Below are 21,258 nucleotides of genomic sequence, written 5' to 3'. Positions count from 1 at the left end.
AAGCCTTTGCTGAAGCTATAGGTACTGAAAGCTTGCCTCTTCTGAACGTATCCACTATCCAAGATAATAAATAGTATGTAACGTTTTTAATTCCCTTTATAGCTTTTTTTTTTGAATTGATTCTATATCTGCATTCGTTAATCATTTATTATTACAGTCGTGGAATTTTTATCAAATATTTATCTCAGATAAAGATTGGAGCAATCATCCTCTAAAGTAGAAATATAAGGAAAAAAAAAAACTGCAACTTATGCTAAGAGACAAAGATTTCGCAAAGGCGATCTAAATGATCAGTGTAAAAGGAGTTGCGATCGTACAATTGTCACGCCCCCAATTAAAAATATAATTTATAATTTTTATGTATTAGTTCGATCTTATCGATATTAATTATTTGTCTTAAAGCATAAATAACGTTTTTAACCCTTTCTTATTGCATTGCTATTCTTCGTATCCGAAATCAAAGTCAAGTTAACCAGTGTTTGCATAAACACCTGCATTAAACCTTTCACTTATTTTTGCTCCTTTTGTTTAATTTCTTTCAAAAGCAAACCATATTCAACCAATTAGAGTCGCAACGTCGCCTTTTCTGTGTGTGTGTGTGTGTTAAAAATAAAGTAATTTGTCTAAATTTCTATAAAAAAATGAAAAGATTTAAAAACTATCAGCCTTAAGGGGGCAGACAAGCACCCATAAAATAATCAAAAAATTAATATTTTCAAAGAGCCCTACGTACTTCACTCGGCACAGGGATATGAATTAAATTTTTTTTTTTTTTTAATTCAAATTTGAACCATTTACAATACTTGCCGCAGAACACCTTGAACTAAAGATGTCTCCAGAGAATGCCTACGGTGTTGCTATACTTTAATAAGCCCTGAAAACTTTTCCTTTCCTAGTACCTAAAGTTATGCTTAATAACCCCTTCAAATATTATTATTGTGCTGATCTTTTTTCCATAATGTATATAACATTCAAAAGGAAGCTTCAGAGACCCTATAAAGTATATATATATATTCTTGATCAGCATGAAATTCTGAGTTGATTTAGCCATGTCTCTCCGTTTGTATATCTGGTGTGTGTTCCTGGCACTCTAACGTCTTCAAACTTGGTAGAAACATTGGAACTCTCTGAAAATGGACCAAATCGGTCGGAGCAGAAGCCCGCAGTGGAGAGTGAATTGAACGCAACTCCGTTTTTTCTAACAGCAATTTTCGAATTTTTGTTTGTTACTTGGAAATTATTAAAGTTGGAAGGCTGAACTGTTCCATATTTACTTTCTACTCTTTTGGTCCAAAAATGGAACCAATCGGCCATAACCACATAAAGATACAAGTGATTAAATTTTCTTTTTTTCACTTTTTTAATGTTTTATGCTTATTTATCATACAGCAAACAGGACCGAACGTTTAAAGCTATTTTGTAGACTCCTTAGATGAATATATATATTATCTGCCTAAAAATGGATTAATTTTAAAGCGAATATGATAGAGATCGCGATTAATTTTTTTTTAATAATACCAGCGATATGGGTATCAAATAAAAGAACTTGGAGAGTAGAATGCGAAAAACATAGTAGTGGGTATGCGAGATTCGGCCCCCACTAAATATAATTTTCTTATTTGTTTAATGTAATTTTTGTAATTATTTAAGCAATCATTTCAGGCAATAAAAGAAAAGACGAAAAAAAGATCACAATAATGTTATACGTTAAGTGATTTAGAAGCAAAGTGGAACACTTAAGTTTATCATTACAAAGTAAAAAAAGTAAGAGGCCTTGGACGAATTTTACCATTGTAACTTCATTTACCAAAACTTGTCTGAAGGCTGATGGAGGCTGTTTTCGTTCTAAAGTCTTAAATGACTTTCAGAAAGGATGTGCCTTATCGATAATCACATATTCAAGTTTCTGATTCGCATAGGTAGCCTGGTAGATAAAAATCGCGACTACAGAATTCGTGTTCACGAGTTAGAAGCTCTTGCGTGGTGGAGTTTACTTTAATCGTAGCTCTAGTGAGTGCTCAGCCGGTAAAAAGGGCATAACACTTATCGATTGGGCACATCCACTAGGCTACGGCCACACCCTCTCTATCCATTTCTCTTTCCTGCCTTCTTTCTGATCGTTTATTGGTTTTCGGCTTGCATAAACTTATGTTTCCTTAAATTAATATATGAACCAAATGGAGAGATGCTGGTATGATTAGATTAGTTATGATCATATAGACTCCGCATTATGTCGCGAATAACCGACCACGAATATTGGGGGAATTTTTGTGTGATAGTCCCTAGATATCACAAACTAAATGATAAAGTTTGCATATCTATCCTTTTTCGAGTAACACTATTCAATAATATCAAAAAATGATCGCGAAATTAATTTTTCTTCTTATCTATCCATATATAAGCTTAAAGAGGCTTAAGGAATATTTCCTCGATATTTGTTACCTTAAATTTAACTCACTGATGGCATAAACAACGTAAATTATACTTTTTGCTTTATTAGATGTGCAGATATATATGATAACTGATAAGTTTACGGTTACTTCTCAGCTCAAATTAAAATTTTTGCGATTAAAAAAAAAACAAAAACAAAAAAGTTTTCCTCATAGATGAAAGAACTTTTCAGAGAGACTTATAATAATGATAAGATCTATACGTGTTATCTTATAAATCAAGTTGCGCTTCGTCTATATAATATAATTCTTCACGTTAATGCAAAATAAAAACTTTGCGCACCATTTCTTCCTTTCTTTATCACGATTTCATCTTTAACATTGTTGCACAAGATTGAAATATTAAATGAAACGACCCGATAATTTAAACGGAGACATTTAATGCAATGTTAACACGACGAAGCATAAACACAAACTGAAAATGAAACTGAAACTGAAAAATCCACAAATCAAAACTCCAAACTTGAATCTAAAACGTCTAAAAAGCATAATGCAAAGAAAAACAGAAAAGTAGAGAAATGAGATAAAGAAAACATAATTGAAAAAAGAAACGATCGTACGATGAGTTTGACCAGAGAATAAGAACTCGGAAAAATGGGAAGAAAACAAAGAATTGAGAAAAAAATTATTATATGTACTGTATACGTACAAAACTTAGAGAATACAAAAAAAAAAAAAAAAAAAAAAATATGTGGATGGAAAAATAAACATTAAGTAAACATACAAATACTACAACTATACTCTATACGCGCAGCACTAACTACAATGATCGTTCGCTTGAGTACGTATTGTGTAAAAAAAAAAAAGGAAAGAAGAAAACCAGAAATTTAGAAAACCAGAAAACAACATCGGTACACTACAAACACTACAGTTGTAGTGGTAGTGTAATAATCGTAAGTAAAAACGGTTTATCAAGCACATTTTCAGCAGAGCTATAGATGGGTAGAGTTTGTTGATGGTCTTGAGATGTGCGGTGTTGTGTTTCTATTTGCGCATGTGTTGGTAAGGTCGTTTCATTATGCATATGAATACATAACAATAAATTTTATCATGTCGTTTGGTTTGCCTGTTGTCGCTAGAGTGTAGCCGGCTTACTTTTTGCTTCATTGTATGTTTTTGGCTGGCTTCGAGAGTAAGATCGATGTTTGTGTGAGTATTATAAGTATCTGTATTTGTGTACGGTATATATATATATATATATATATATATATATATATATGTACTCACAGATCATGATGTATGACAAATGAACAAATAAAGAGATATTTTGACAAACCGTCACACATATTCATATTTATATTCAACTATATGTATACAAATCCACGAATATATCATCATGCGGATGCATATATGGTGGTAAAGCAGAAAAAAAAAAAATAAAAGCAATAAAAACGCAACAAACGTATAAACGTTTTTGCAAAGGAGGAGTATGGCTGGGTAGCTGGATAGATATATATGTTTTGTGTGCCTGCTTTACATTGATTACTAGAAAAGATAGCTACTCTAAAACATCTGCATGCATACGATAATATTTAACACAAGTTTAAAACCGATTTGACACTAATAAAGCCATATGTGCGAACTTATATTAATTATAATATGCCATATATTGAAGGGAACGTAAATAAATTGAAATCTATTAACAAATGAGTAAGACGGGCAAGCGTACATACATTAAACTATTTTTAAATAGGGTCTGAAAACTCTCTCCGCCAGCAGCAGCACATTTAACATCGTTTAACACATACTTACTTTAAGCGAGTCAAATGCAAAGATGATAAGAAAAATAATTGAAAAACAATAACAAACTTTTCTCTATTTCAATGGCACGTGTTAAACGCCGAAGGAAAACTGAAAAGGTCATGAAAATTTTATTCAACATATTCTAAAGTATTATCTTCCGTATTTTATCAGTCAAAATGTACTTGCAACATTATAAAGGAAAAAAATAAAAAAAAGGCCAAACCCAAATTTAGGCAATGATGACACGTACGTATATATTAGCTTTTGTAATTCTCTCATAAACGAAAGAAATAAAAGTTTGAAAAACTTCCGAAATGATTGCTTTATGTCGTCTGTCATTTGATTTCTAATACAATTCACAAGAAATTGTATTCAGTTTAGGTCGAATCGTTCAATGCCTCTCTTTTGGCTCATCTCGTTGTTTGTTGACAAACAAAAAAAAACAATACATTTTAGTAAAAATCCATTGCAGATCTGTAATGCATAAAACTTATACAAGCATAAACATCCTTTAAATAAAAGCATAGTAATGTAAAGGTCCGTACTGCTCGCACACAATTAAAGTATTTACAGCTTAACGCAAATGGAAGTAAAGCATCTAATATATAATATATATAAACATATATAAATTTATATACTATATATACATATTTATATACTATATATATGTTCCCATATAAAAAACAATTAAGAACGTTATATACGGCGAGGGCCGAATCTCGCATACTCACTACTATATTTTTCGCATTCTACTCTCGAAGTTCTTTTATTTGACACCCATATCGCTGGTATTATTAAGAAAAACTTGATCGCAACCTCTATCATATTCGCTTTAAATTTAATCCATTTTTAGGCAGATAATATATCTTCATCTAAGGAGTCTACAAAATAATTTTAAACGTTCGATCCTGTTTGCTGTATGATAAATAAGCATAAAACATTAAAAAAGTGAAAAAAAAGAAAATTTAATCACTTGTATCTTTATGTGGTTATGGCCGATTGGTTCCATTTTTGGATCAAAGGAGTAGCAAGTAAATATGGAACATTTTAGCCTTCCAACTTTAATAATTTCCGAGTAGTGTTTTTTGTAACCAGACAACGATCAATTTGTGAAATTAACAGCGATCCCAACCGATCCCACCATATGCACTGCCAAACTTCCCGATCATGAATATTCCGCTTCGGTCTCGATGTGGATGGCTCCCCTAAACTAACCCACGATCTTTTGTGCTTGGGATTTGTCGGTTTTCATCGCCAGGCACAATACGCCACAGAAAACCCTTCTTCTACAACAATTAATGAAACGGTTACCAAAGAGATTGTCTGGGGTATGAACTACAATCGCTTCAAGTAAATGTCCTTAAAAAAATTCTATAAATCTGTTTTTGATTCTATTTTAATGAGGAGGTCAAGAGCATTTTTAAATCTTATCTCCTAAAATGATCGCAAACTGTAAGCACGAAATTTTAGTTTCGTATCTCTAGAGACTTTAACTTAAACAATATACGGACAGCCAGGCACAGCCAACAAAACTCAGAATTTCAGTTTAATGAAAGTTCGAAGTACTGAATAAATATTACAAATAGAATAATAGAATTAACATAATGTGGCACTGGTCGTCATGGAATTGATAAAACATCATCATGGGAATAGTTCTGCAACATGTAATGTAAGCTGAAGAAAATATGCTGTTTTCAGCAGAGCGAAATCAAAGGTTTTCGAGTAACGTTGCTTCAAGATTAAATTACGAACAAATGCAAACCAAATGCAACGAATATAAAAAAATAAATTGTAATATAATTTTATGATTATTCAAACCTTTAACCTTCCGGTATAATGTATGAAGTAAACAAATAAATAACAGACACATAAGCGGCTTGTGTCAGCTATTTAAAAGGGCGGTGGCTAACAAAAGGCGCCAATCTGTATAATGCAGATTAATCTCAACTACAGAGAGAGCAACTCATGACCTGCTTCACCAAACGCTCATCGATAAAAAGATGGACCTGTTACTTCGAAACGAACCGTATAGAAAACTAACACACTACTCATGCGTAACAGATGCGACCAAAAAGGCAGCAATCTTGGCATCTGTATCTACAACATTCTTGGATATAAGCTGCGGCATATGGGCTTCGTTAAAGGGCATAGGCTGTTACAACTGTTACGCTATTTCAAGCTGGACGCGCGTGTGAGAAGAACCAGTCGAAGATGACCGTAACAGACCATCAGGCGAAATTACAGGTAACCTTAATGTGTGGACCCAAGAGTGGGGTAGCAAGGCCTACAATTTGAGAGGACGCAGCCTGTTGGAGGCGTTTTCCGTGCTACAATGTCACAATCCTAAAAGATGGACGCAAGGAGACGTTCTTAACAGCAGTAAAAGGGTCGAAAATAGACACCACCTTTATCAGTGATGACGTAGAGATCCTAGTGGTCAATGAGAAAAGACTACACAAACTTCGTCCTCCTCGACCCTTAAGTCAGAGAAGGCAGAGGAAGTAATCGACCCTACTCTACCGGTCCAAAATGGAGCGGCAAAAGCGTTTTCAATATTTTCACGGACTTCTATTAGAAGCGAGAACGCACAGCTAGTCAACTCAAGCAGAAAATTTTGACTTATCATTGTGTACCAAGACAAATTGCAAAACATGCGGGCTGACGAGGCTAAACGGGAAAAAAAATTGCTTTTGGCGGAGAAATGACAAAGTCGGTGGAGTAGGGGGAACATAAACAGGTGCACGCATCGACTCATATCGAACCCGAAACCATGGCACAGTGAGATCGACTTCTACATAACGCAACTATTAACCGGATATTGGTTTTTCCGAATGTGTTTGCATAGGTGTAAATTTGAACAAAACCCATTATGTAGCTTTTATAATTGTAGCGAGGACGCTGAACATGTGTTCTTTGTCTGTCCGAAGTACAACGACGAACGATAAAGACTATAGACGGAAATTGGAATTTCTTCTCCCTGACAATCTCTTGGCAAATAAGCTACGCGACCAGAAAAAAGAGAAAGCAGCAGGAGTGCTTGCCGCAAATATACTGGAGGAGCAAAGAAACGAAGAGCGTCAACAAACCTGCAACCCTAGGCAGCCATACAATAAGGTAAGGATTGGAGTATAAGTGGTTTTTAGCGGGTTAAAGTCTCACACTGTCCTAAAGCGGCGGCTCGATACTTGCCCACCTCAAAAAAATAAATATATAAATAAAATTAAAATTTAATTTTTTCGTCTTTTTCGCGATTTTGGGGATGAAAACCATTCGGTCTCAGTAGAATATATTTCTGCTAATTGCTTTATTTTTTTTCTTTTATTTTTATATTTTTTTCATTTTGAATATGGGGTTGAGTTTTAACTAACGCCGATTTATAACCCTCAATGCAAGTGCTTTAAGGCTTTAGTCTTCGAATTTACTTACACTGACTAAATTAAGAATTATAATAATAATAATAATAATAATAATAATAATAATAATAAAAGGCACACGTTACGCTTAAGAAAAAATTTTTTGCTACTAACATGGGAAAGAAAAAAGGGACGATTGCAAAATTTAATAGGTTTTTACGTCCTACACTTTAAAAATATCTTAGTAGCGCTTACACAAATGACAACAAGCCAACCTTGGTTTTTGCTTTAGTCAATTATAAAACGGGTTCAACTTTCCTGATATATTTGATTAAATTTATTTAATTGAATTATTATTAGTGGCGAATTTCAATTTATTGAAACCAAAACTTTTATATATTTTTTCTTTCTTTCTTTCTTTTTTTTTTCGTTGATATTTCACAGAGTTCACCAAATTTAGTTAGATCTACAAATCAAAGCGTGAACAACATTTCAACACATAAATTGTATAAATATTACTTATTAAAACGAAAAATAGTAAAAATCATAAAAAACCAACTTTAATGAATTCATTGATGTGAAAACGAATTGCAAGATAAAAAAAAAAAAATGAATTGAAAAAGTCCAAAAAAATAGAAGAGTTGATTTGCTTTAATATTACCAAATATAGTTATGACTTAAATGAAAACTGAATGATTGACAGCTACAAGGAAAATTGTATTTAAAGAAAAATCGAGATTTTTATGCTCTCTCTCTGCCTAACGGAGTTTTACGCTACAACGATTACCTTACACATTAACCACTTGAGCATCTCAATACGTTTAGACAAATTCATCGATCCTTCCGTCACGACAAATTCAATCTAATGTTGAGTCTAACTTTCCGTAACCGTAATGGATTTTGATGACATGAATGCAGCAAAATTGAATGAAGAGTCGATTGTTTAATTGGTGCTCAGATTGGCGTAAAAATAAGTCATTTCTCTATTTAAATTTTAAATAAATATGCAGTAAACGTATGAAAAAGTTATGTTCACGTTTAGATAAATGTTAGCGGGACCACCGTCTGATGCAGGCATATTAGATCGTCTGTAACATAAGAGAATATCTCAAGTATTGGTAGTCTTTGCAAAGGCTATCCGTTTATCATCACAAATTAACGATCGGCTCCGATCCGATCGAGCAATTTACAAGAGCATCTTGATCGCCGCTTTAATAAGAAAGCAAAAAACTGCTAAAGTACAGCTTGACTTGTGCATTTTCTACGCACCAACATCTTCATGGATACGGATAGTAGATCTGTTCTTATCCAAGCAAGATCATAATATTTTTCTGATAATCTGTGCATTTGACATAAGCTCATCTTTGATGTAAAATTTCTATTTATTAAGAAGTGAAATGCTAGGCATGCAACAGTTCGGCCTAAGTAGTATTAAATGTTTTTCATTTCTTTTCGAATTAGCTTTTAAAATCTATTTTACGGTGCAAAGTAATTAAACCATAAATTTATTGAAAAAGTTTTTCGGTATTAAGCAAAAATATCCTAAAAAAAAAATAATTTATAGAACAATTACTTATATTTATAAATAATTATTATTATTAATATAGAAATATATATTTTGAGAAGAGTAAGGTTTTTTTTTTAAATTTTCTAAAAGCGAAAAAATCTTCAAACGAAAAAAAGGAAAGAAGAGAAACAAGCGATTTAATTGAAACCACTTGCCCTATATTTCGCTTTTTTGATAACTCTATTCATACGGATTCATTCGTTCTTCCCTACAATATTCCCCCTACAAGACTTACTATACGTAATAAAATTGTTATTCAAAACAGTTTTATGTTTTGAATGCTTCAATACTTACTTGTTGGTTCAATTTAAAAAATTTCTCAATTGGTTTGTATTTATGCGATTGAGTCAAACACAAATTCATTAGAAACGTTATCATGATGTGTTGCAAAGCTAATGGGCGATGATGCCTATTAGAGTTGAACATGCAAATTAAAAAGACCTTCTTCTTTGATAAAATTACATACGAAAGCCAACAATTATAACGACAATGAACAATTGTGAATGTATGACCCAAAATTGTGTCAGTTTATGTCTTTAACTAATGACTGATAATAATAGTGTCTTTTTTTTTATCCGTATCACTTTTCTTACTTATCAAAATCATAAATAATCGTCTTGTTGTTAAGAGAACACTTAAAAACATATCCATTCATTTTTTTTCTAAGGCGAAAAGTCGAGACCTTCTCTCATCATTAATATTAGAAAAGATTATTGCACACTTTTAGACAAAACAAAATTGCTTTTGCCAATCGGTTCCAATAAATTGTTTGTTGTTTATTATGCGCATTGCTTAGATATAATTTTTGCTTTAATTGAATCAGTATATGTAACGTATGTTCAGAGATACAATTTTCAAAACTTTTTTTTTTTTTTTTTTTTCTATCCTCACCACCTATTAAGCAAATTTTTTATTAAAAATTATTTTCTTTATAACTTAATGTTAAAGTAACTGGATTATCATATTACCGTATTAAAGTTTCTCTTTCGACTTCACCGCTTTCCAAAAAACGAAATCAGACCACACACTTGCGCGTGCTCACAAGTGTCAAATTAACTAACAATCATTTCATTAAAAGAAATTTAAAAAATTTTATTTATGAGCAAACACACCTTAGAATTTATTTAAAGGAAAATCAATGTTTTATTATTATTTAGTTCAGAGTTAGATATGGTTTCTATAAAACTAAGAAATCTTAGCCTGTAGTTTATTGGTAGGTCAATACGCGTCACATTAATATCGCAACAGACATAGCATCATTTTAATATTTGTTTGCTAAATAATTTTACCGTTACTGACTTCTAAGTAATGAAGAGTGCAAACGATCACTTATATGTGATGTTTTTGTAAAATTTTCTTCATTTTATTTTGCATCAATTCAAATTTAGGTGAAATAAATACAAACTCATCATTGGTCGTGAGTTTCAAATAAAATTTGTTTAATTTTTTTTTTGCCCCCAACCCAGAATTTCACAAATTAATTGCTTATTAATATGGACATATAAAAAATATATAAATTTTCGCTAATACGTGCTTTCACAGATCATTAATAATCATATTATAAAGAAGAAAAAGCAAATCTGATTATTCAAGCCTTTTTATAAGAAGATTAACATAATTAAAGGTTGTGTGTGCTAGACTAACGAAGTATTAATTATAAGCAAAATCAGTATCAAATATACTTGTAGTTCTTTCTTGGCATTTGGGTTTGTATCGCGAAAGAAAAAGTCACGAATATCTTTACGTAATTTCCACAAGTTCAACATTGCGAATGGAGATAAAATGTGTTAAACAGAAACTATTTAGAGAATTCTTCACAATAGCTTGAAAAACAAAAATTTCAATAAAAAGTATTGAAACATTTATTTGTTCTGAAAGGTCATAAATGCAATATTTGTCAAATGTTATTATCTCATGCAACATAATTTTTAAGATCGCGTGCAAGTTTACTGGGATTAAAATTTGAAAACTTCGCATATTATTTTTTAAAGGTAGGTTAACTGTCATCGCACACAAATAAAAAGTAGAACACCAACCCAAGATTACTACGGCATTTCATCTGTTAAACGCATGCAAGCATGCATTCATTCACAATACATAATAAATTTTAGATTTTTTACACATGTAAACAAAAACAAGCCTTATAAAGCTCATATTGCATAATGCACTGAATGGGTCAAAGATCACTCGATATTTATAAACAACTAATTTAATGTATGAAATATGTTTAGGCAGAGTAACCAAATGACAGGATGGTCCAACATTTTGTTGAAAATTCAAACTAGAAGATTGTTGCAGATTGTTTGTGTTTCCGCTATAAATAACAGTAACAGTAATTAACGCTGTTAATTAGCAGCCATTTGACAACTTGCTCTTCTGCTTTCGCATCATTTATTCTACTTTGTTATTCTGTTAATAGTTTCATGACATGTCGTCACACTCTTTCAAACCTTGACAAAGTAGAATCATACAGAATTCTGTGTTTTCAAGTGCATACGCGCTATGCTATGCATACACGTATGTATGCACGAACAGTAGAGTCGTGGAAAATATAATTTGCTTGCCTTGGATTGTTTATCTGGTATTAAAGAATTTTAAATTTTATACCGACCAATTGCTACGATAAATTTCAATTAAAATATTCATATCAAGAAACAGAAAGAAATTTTTGTATTATTAACAAAAAAATGTGGTTTTCTCGAAAGCTTTATCCAATTTACTTATTATTTATGTATTTAATAACTCTAGTTGACATATTTCTGCAATTTTGCAATCATATATGAGTTGGTGTATACGAAGCCTTTCCTATTTATTTCATAAGATTGGTTGCCTAAAATATATATTCGACAATCGTTTAGAATATTCTGAAATTTTTTCACGTTTCTTCATAGAACATTTTCAGTGAAACTTGTCCAAGCACTTGGCCAACATAAAATTTAGAATTCTTCAATGTGAAATGAGTGATGAAAAGAGAACCAGTTATATTTGCTAAATACATATCTACTGATCGAGTGTTTTCATACATACTTGCACTTGCATGTATACCATAGCGCATATTCACTTGAAAAGAGAAAATATCAAGAAGTTATTAACAGAATTTTTGCCAATACCTACAAATAATGAGAATGAAAGAACAAGCAGTCAAATTGTTGCTAACTAATAGCGCTACTACTGTTATTCATAACGTCCGGAATAATCTCCTAGCTTGAATTTTAAAATAAATGTTAGACCATCTTGTTACGTAGTTATCCCTGATTTTACATATAGATACGTACTAGAATATGAAAAATTAATGAAAGACAATGTAATAAAAACGTTCAAGATTGTAACGAATCTAATTAAAATAAGTTTTTTTCATCTTTTTATTAAAGACAGACTTATCGGCTGTGTCAAGAAACCTAACCGTACGTTTCTTATGAGATTAAAAATTTCGTTTGAAAAATACATATTAAGAAATAAGTTTCCGTTTGCTTTAACAAACAATTAACATTAACTATAAACATTTTAATCAGAGAGAAGAGTATAATAAAGTAGCTAAGAAATTTCTTATAATAAGACTCAAAGTCTTATTAAGCCATTTCGTGATTCCTGAATCTTTCCCGTGGCAAACGAACGCACATTGATATTATGCTATATTCTTCACTAACTCTGAGCACAGATATTAATTAGGTCTAGAGGTATATCTAAATTTAGCCCAAAGAATAAATCTCATTTAGACCTATGTTTCTCTTATAATACTGATAAGCCTGTTATATATTAACAAAAAAGAAAAAATTCAGATAAATTCTTTGATACAAAAAATGCTCCCCGTGCAAAATATGGCAGGAAAAGGAACCTGATTGGGGTAAGAAAATTGGCGGGTATGGACAGAAGATAGCGGATGAAGAAGTATTAGAGGACATGTCTCCATCTCATGGATGTTACGTACTGAAGCCATTGCCATATCATATAAAAACAAATTTGTTTTCTTTGATTTTTCAATGAGAATGCATTTTTCAACAATGAATTGTTAATTTCTTTTTTTCGTATAATATATTGTACGACCATCGCGACTACGAACTAAGTTTTCGCGTGCTCAAATCTTAACGTGGTAGAGTTTATTTTGGTCGTAGCTTTAATGAGTGCTCGGACCGGTAAAGGCATAAAACTTACCGATTGAATGCCCATACACTAGAATGCAGGCACTTCGTAACTCGTTGTATCTTCTGACTACTCTCAGATCGTCATCGTGTTACACGTCCAATTGTTGACAGTTTATATTGCTAAAAGGGATATTGGACCGTCTGATATAATAATGGAAAATGGCATATCCAGTAATGACAATCATTGCAGTTTTGGCCTCAGAAGAGTTGTAAGGCCTTGGTAGCAAACGATCTTGATAAATTTAGTGAGGGACATCCTTAAAGCAAATAACAAGAGATAGAACGCTATAACTAGGCCACGGAAAGGATGAAGTTTGAGCTTTGAGTTTGAAATTTTTAAATCAATCATAAGAAAGGTATTTTCCAGAGCAAACGATCCTCGCTTAGCCGTTATATTATCGAAATTCAATTTGAACCGAAAGCTCGCTCCATTCAATAGCAAAGACGATGAGTTCTATGATAAGCGGCTAATAAGTTAATGACTTCTTTCGCCTCTTTACTTTATGAATTGCGGAATTAAATTTTTTTTGTTACCATATTTCCTCTTAAATTTATTATTCGTTCAAAGGGATACTAACATATACATGTATAGTTTCTGGTAGCTAATGCAGACTTACAAAGAAATTATTACGTAGTATGCTTGGATTTAGTAAACGAGTGACACCCCTTCAAAAGCTGATACGCATTCCTTCGTCTATTTTTTATAATATGAAATTTTAAGTTTTCGATTCGCTTCAATGAAACGCTACATATGATATTAATTTTTTTTTGGTTAAATTGCATTTGTATAATACAAGTTTAAAATATTCCTTAGCATTTATAAAGCTTCCTAAGTAAACGGATCGCTTTATTTAACGAAACAACTGCGACAATTGTATTGGGTTGTCGCCGAGTCTTTTGTGCCCACCAACTTTATAATAAAATTGTTGCAGTTCATGAGTAATGAGCAAAATAGCAAATTTTTTTACTTTTAAAAAATGGAATTTTTTTCAGTGCGCACTGTATTGTGAGCGTGTGTATTGACCTGTTTGGCCCACTTTTAATACTAATCTGGACTCAAGAACTTCTAAGGTTTTTGCCAAATTCGAGACCACTATTAGACATTACACCGTAGACATTACAAAACAGACAGACAGACATACGAATAGATTCAGAACTTGACCCTGGCTAGGAATATACACACCTTTTGGATGCTTTGGAGCATGATGATGCGTCTCGACGTCACGAAACATTTCAACGAAATAAGTATGCCCACATCCTTTGGCGGTGGGTAGAAAAAGAAGTTATGCTATATTCGGCTGAAACGAAACCTATTGATATTTAACACTCGCTTCATTTTTTTTTTTCTTTTTTTCCCCTTTCATGAATATATACACAAACTGGAAGAAATGTATTTAGACACATACGATAACATTTCTGCGTAACACGTTTTGACGACGTGAACATCCTTGAACAAATGCGTCGACATACACATTATATAATAAACGAAGAAGTACAAGCTTAAATTTGCTTCAAAGTTTGTTTTTGATTTCAAACTAATGAATTATTTATGCGTCCTCGGAATATTGAGTTAATGCTATTACTCCTACTATATGCAAATTTTTTTAATGAGTAAAAGATATCAGAATACATAATCTTAATAATTATAGGGTACTTAATCGATAGAACTTAACCTATCAACAATAACAATCACTTTTAACATCCTAGACAAAACTTTGTAACCATACTTGAAACTTTACCAAGCAGGACAGGCTTGCAACATTTCAGAGTACATGTAGCATTCGGCGAGTTTGCAATGCATTCAAAATGTTCACCAAAATTAATAAACCGTCTGCCAAGAGAATAAAAACGTCAGCCAAGCATTTAACATTTTAATATTAGTCATTATCGTTGCAAACACAAAAATTATACGAGAGAGCTTAACCACATTAACTAACCAAACATTTAAATAATTAACAAGTAAGAGAATTACATTCAGTGGTGACCGAATCTTTTATACCGATTACTGTTAACCCCTAAAAACGACAAAAAAAGTAAAAGAACTAAATTTTCATGCCTTATAATAAGGAGTGGCAGCGGGTGATTTTTATACACACCACTGAAGGATGAAGGGTGCGTTCATTTTGTCAAAGCGTTTGCAATGTTTGCCCAGAAGGAAACATCAGAGACCCTAGCAAGTATATATATTCTTCTAAATCGATTTAAGCATGTCCGTCTGTGTAATGTGTGTTATAAATAATTCCCTGCCCGCAATAGTATAGCTATCGACTTCAAATTTGGCAGAAACCTTGGAAGTGCTTGCACTCGTGGGTCAAATCGGTCGAAGGACACACCTACTCATAAACAATATCATATAAATATACACCAATTTCATCGCATATTCTTTGGGCAATGTTGTAGCATCTGTGCTCAAAAATGGAAAAAATTGACAACGTCTATCCAATATTATAGCGTACGAAACTTTCATTATTTTGCTAATACCTTTAGAACGCGCAGCAACAAGCTTCAAAAATCCCATAAAGTATATAATTTCCTGGCCAGTTTCAAATTTAGGAATACACTTAAACATGTCCACCTATTCGTCTGGCCGTCTGCCTGTTTGCGCAACTTTGCAGTATTTGTGGTAAACATTCTCCCGTTAGCGAAAATGAAGATATCATCGACAAATTTGCAAAAAAAATTGGAATTGAGTTAAAATTTTCAAAAGGGCACGCCTACACCGCCCATATGCCTATTATACGGCAAAAACTGTTGTTTTGAAAATAAAAGAAATTAGCTGCACCCACTGGATGGATTAAATAGTGCTTTTGATGAGCAAATACACCGTTCAAGATTAGTAGTGCGTTGAAAGGTGATAGGGCAACTTGTCTCGATTTAACAAAGAATCTGTCGATAATTTGTCGATGTTAAGCGACATTGTCGTATGGCTAGGAGTAATACGGAGTGCAGTGTACTTCCAAACCTAATGGTTGATGATGGTAGAGTAACAAGAAAGCTTGAACATTATTCCCGATAATTGACTGGTGAAGTTGGAACAGATAGTGGAGATACCAAAGATGTCACACAGCGTTTTATTACCAGTTTCGCATTTAAATCTGGATCATGAAAAAGATTTTTTTCAAATGGATATCAGATTTGATCACATGGGCATGAAAAGTTGGAAAAATTTAATTTGTTCTTATCTGATTCTCAACGGCTATTACCGGGTCGGCAATGTCAAAAGCATGCTCTAGGAAAGAAGATTTGGATCAAATCATTGCGGAACCTGAGGTGTATTTTGTGAGTCTTAGAAAACCGTTCTATAGAAATGCTTTCGACAGCTTGCATCTCTCTTAGAGGTCGTTGTGTTGATGAATAAAGTGGACTTTGCAAAGGAAATGTTTTTTTTTTTTCTTAAGTAATCTGTGAAATTATTACCCAATGTATGAAATTAAAAAGTTGTGAATGTTTCAATAGCACAGAAGATCTTAGCAATGTAGTCAATGATCAAGTCATATTTACACCAGTCTCTACATACTTTTCTTCGCACTAAAGAGTAAATGATCTCTTAAATGTATTCAAGAAATATTTAAGAGTTATAACTAAACGATTTTATGAGAGGTTGAACTCTTTTGTTTCAAAAATTCGATTTCTCGAGTAAAATTGCAACATTTCATACTGCAGTTAATGATAAACGGCAGTTCCGTTTCAGTGCCACCGTTTCAGCAGCCTCATCCATCCTGTGTCATGACTTTGCCGTGCCCTATTGATGTATGTGGCCACTTTTAGTTGTTCGTTATCCACCTCTTTGCAAATCTCTTGATTTTATATCATTTTAGGACCATCTCACAGATGGAAACTGGGATGAATAAATTGCTCCCTATTAATTCAGGTGATACTCAGATATTAAGCAAATGAAACATGCCGATCGTCCTCGATTTATTAAAGAGTTTCATCGATCTTATCAACAATTGATGACCAGCACGCCTACCATTTTTAAGAGCGAAATTTTTAAAATAATATCGACCAAGACACTTGTGTGCTGCCACGGGTTCTTTCGCAAACTGTCGAGGTAGTAGACGCATTATTTTAAAATATTGCGATCTTTTCTTCAATCGTTTACCCGCTGTCACGTTCCAAACGTACTACAATACTGCTTCGTGGTTTTAATGTGATTAAAGTTAAGCGACTGTAAACCTATCTATTGGGTAACATGTCCAAGTTCATTTTCTCGCTGCCTTCCTATACTCAACTTACTTAGGCAGTCCTAGTATTTAGATGAATTCAATGCCATCATGCCATGTGTACATAAACCAAGCTGAACTGTTAGGTGTGTAAAAAAAAAAAAAACAAGCAGTTCAATCTCCGAATTATAATAGGAACGAACACCCACGCACGCTTGAATTTCATTTTAAAACGCATCCAAACAAAAAAAACACAAACTGAATAGAAACTAATAACACGTAAGGAAGCTAAGAACGCCTTAAAACGAATTCTGGATACTCAACGCCCTGGAAAAATATGCAAAAAGCGTAAATTTCTCTTTTAATTGCATGTTTCATTCATTTGTTGCTGTTATGTGACCAAACATACCCATGCGGATAATTGAGGCTCGCTTTCTATTTCAGTTGAAAGCTTTGTCGAAAGAAAACAAGCACATAGTCTGAAATATCTCGTTAAGTCAACTCTAAATTTCAAATTGATCGAGCGTGGCTGGGCATTTCTTTTATTACCTGTGAATATGAGAAAATGGTTAGAGTCCTGATGCCGTAATATTGAATACAATGAAGAAAACGAGTGCATGTTTCGCACATAAAATGACATTATTTGCCGTTATATAGAAATTCGAGCGTTTTGCATAAGCTATAAGCGAACAAAGTAACATATTGTTGATAATTTGTAACACCAACACTTTGTTATTTTATGAGCTACGGCGTGCGACTTGAAGCACTATGAACTGTAGTTATATTATGATTGTTGTCGTTGTTGTTGTTGTTGTTGTTGTTGTTTCCCATATGGTGCACTTTCTATCAATTTTTTATGTTCAGTTCGAGTTTATGGGTTAAAGACATGGCATTGTCGCATTCGTATTATGTACAAACAATTTACTAAGATGGCCAAGATGTGAGAGCCAAATCAACTGCAAGTTTTCTGGCTTTACTCTATTGTAAATTGTAAAAAATTACGAATAGCAACAATACTCGATGATATGATATGAAATTTTAACATGTTTAAGGCTATTAATAAAAACAACTTTGAAAACCAGTAAGAACGACGTAGATAGATAGATAAAGATATATAGGCAGAGAGAAAGAGAGACAGAGAGAGAGAGAGAGAAAGAAAAAAAGAGAGCGCAGAGAGTTTAAGAAAGTGTATGCCAGCCATGGCCAGAATGCCAGAATGCGTTGGTGGCTCTAATCGTTTGGTTAGTTTGGTTGCATGATTGCTGTACTTATTTTTGCATGCTTTTGGGTTCATTGGTTGACTAGTTAGTTGGTTGGTTTGTTAGTTGATTGCTAGCTTTGTTTGATGATGGCAGTCGTTTTGTTGTATTATTACTGACTAACAGATAAATATGTTAACGAAATACAATAATAGCAAGAAAAATGAAAAAAAAAAAACCCAACGTAATAACTTACAAAAACACACTCAGTCAGTTAGTCAGTCAGTCAGTCAGATAGTCAATCGCCTTCTCTCTCTCTCTCTCTCTCTCTCTCTCTATCTATCTATCTTTCTTACTTAATATATATGTGTTTTTTTTTTTTTTCTTTGCTTTTGTTTACATTTTAACGGTAATAAAATAATGATCATAAACTAGTCTTTGCTATGAAACATTTTTATATAAAAAGGGAGCAAGCGAATGCATACAAAAAAGAAAACCGAAACTTGTTTGTTTGCAAATTAGCGTGATTCCCTAGCTCTCTGCTGAGGATTTCTACTGCAGCCCAAATTCATGGGAGATCAGTATTTTGTGGCACATGCAATTATTGCAACAAACTTTTGCTTGTTTTCCTTTTTACCTTTATTGACCGCGAGACTGCATTATCTATCCATCCATTATGTTTTCATTACTCAAGGTTTAAATAACTGAAGCAGCTAAATATTTTGCACGCAAGCTCCTTTCATATGCACCGTTGGTTTGCTTTTCTTCTTTTTTTTTTTTTTTTTTTTTTTTTTTTTTTTTTTTTTTTTTGCAATTTCTCAGTTCAAGTTCGAATGAATATTTTATTAACACAATGCATTGCCTGCTTACTCAACCTACTATGTATCGATTTCTCTCTTCGTGAGTAAGGCTGTAGGCCTTAGATAAATTATTTTCTTTGTTTTTTAATAACAATTCGCTAGTTTTTGTTCCTTTTCTTTTTTTTTTTTTTGCGTTTATTTGTTTGTTGCTCTTCTACAACGAGAAAGTTGCGTAAATCAGCGTAAACCGTTTTTACAAAACACTTTTTTCTCATTTAGTCTGTAGGTTGTGCCTGCCTGGCGTGTATACCTTACTCGCAAATGACTGATCCTGCACTTCACAGCCTCTTCACCGTATTTCCTTTTCTATAATTCATGCAAGTTTCATTGAACGAACATATTTTAAAAAAAAAAACCAAATTTTATCCAAATATGCTGTTGTTTATGTAGAAAGTTTGCACGGAGCAAAAATAACAGCAACCATTACATTAAACATGTCAGTTAATGTGTGTTTAGATGCAATTGATTTGAGATGTTACGCAGATATATACATGTACATGTGTTTCGAACAACAGTATCAATTAACGTTAATAAAAATGCATGTCTTTCACTATTGGTTCTGTAAAGGTAAAGCATAGCATAGTATTGCCGTACAATACCGCACAGTAGAGAAGCAACAAATTCCTCATCATTTTCACTAATGTTTGATATGAAATGCTCGCTTGCTTTTTGTACTTGCTTAAGATATATGCAATATAAGCAATATGCAGGACCGTTAAAATGTATTATATAACGGAATTTTTTTTTTCAGCGAAATTATTGAAAAAACGAAAAAAAATGAAATAATGAACGGTATTGCAGATCAGCAGGAAAAGAATTATTTTTTTTTACGTAGACTCAGGCGAAGACAAACATGTAACATGTAAGAAAATTATATTCAGTCGTGAACGAATCTTTTATACCCATCCCATACAAGACAAAAAAAAAGTAAAAGAACTACATTTTCATATTCTATAATATGACGTTGGTGATAATGATTTTTCCTTATTTTCAAAATAAAAGTTTTTATCGTATCGAGGCGTGGGCGTTGTAGACGTATCCTTTGAAAAGTTTGCGTCACTTTTAAATTCCTTGGCAAATTTGTTGGCAATGTCTTGATTTGTGCGCACGGGAGAATGATTACAACAGACATTACACATACAAACAGACGAACAGACAGACATGCTTAACTTGATTTAAAATTTGATACTAATCAAGAACCTATATATATTTTTTTGGGGTGTCTGACGCTTCGTTCTGCACGTTCCAAACGTTTCGACAAAATGCTTGTACCCCTCATCCTCAATCCGTAATTGGCAAAAAAATTAAACGAATCAAGCATTGAGATGATAGTTTTGAAAAGACGAATGAACAATATAGCTAAAGTTTAAAAATATCAAATGATTTGAATATTGTAGGAAAACTCGAATCGAAAACATCTCACTCTCACGTTCTTCGAATTCAATTAACAATTGACATGTTTCAGGTCGTTGACAATAGAACTGACAGTGAAACTGATAATAAAAAGATTTTATTTCATCCAGCAAAGTACAGTCATTTCTTGAAATGTTCTTAAATACATTCACTACATGCTTGGAGAAATTTCACATATTCCGTTAACGTAACTCCTAAAATAACTTTCCTTACGTGAATTAAGAAGAAAATAAAAGTCAGGAAAATCAAAATCAGAACGTTATAGACGGGTCATTAGATCTCATCTAACACCGCTTACCGCGCCTAGCGCCGCAATTCTTCGTCCACTTTCATTACAAAATATCAGAAATCTATATTCTTTCCTGTAT

The 21,258-nt window shown here is 32.8% G+C and overlaps 1 protein-coding gene across 4 annotated transcripts in view; it reads right to left on the bottom strand.

Annotated features, from left to right (window-relative positions):
- Positions 1-19,382, bottom strand: part of LOC119645187 (semaphorin-5A) — a 43,915-nt gene extending 24,533 nt beyond the window's left edge. For 2 of the 4 annotated variants that reach the window (XM_038045177.1, XM_038045174.1), the window contains exon 1: positions 2,734-2,866. The gene's annotated coding sequence lies outside the window, so the exon portion shown is untranslated. Of the gene's footprint in view, positions 1-2,442; positions 2,867-19,254 lie in introns of those variants that run through there. The other 2 variants (XM_038045176.1, XM_038045175.1) reach the window with 2 other exon arrangements.
- Between the last annotated feature and the right edge of the window lie 1,876 nt (positions 19,383-21,258).

Source organism: Glossina fuscipes, unplaced genomic scaffold (assembly GCF_014805625.2).
Source record: "Glossina fuscipes isolate IAEA_lab_2018 unplaced genomic scaffold, Yale_Gfus_2 1, whole genome shotgun sequence".
In the NCBI taxonomy this organism is placed as follows: domain Eukaryota; kingdom Metazoa; phylum Arthropoda; class Insecta; order Diptera; family Glossinidae; genus Glossina; species Glossina fuscipes.
The sequence above is the reverse complement of the archived record's forward strand: the minus strand, read 5'-3'. Positions and strand labels throughout refer to the sequence as shown.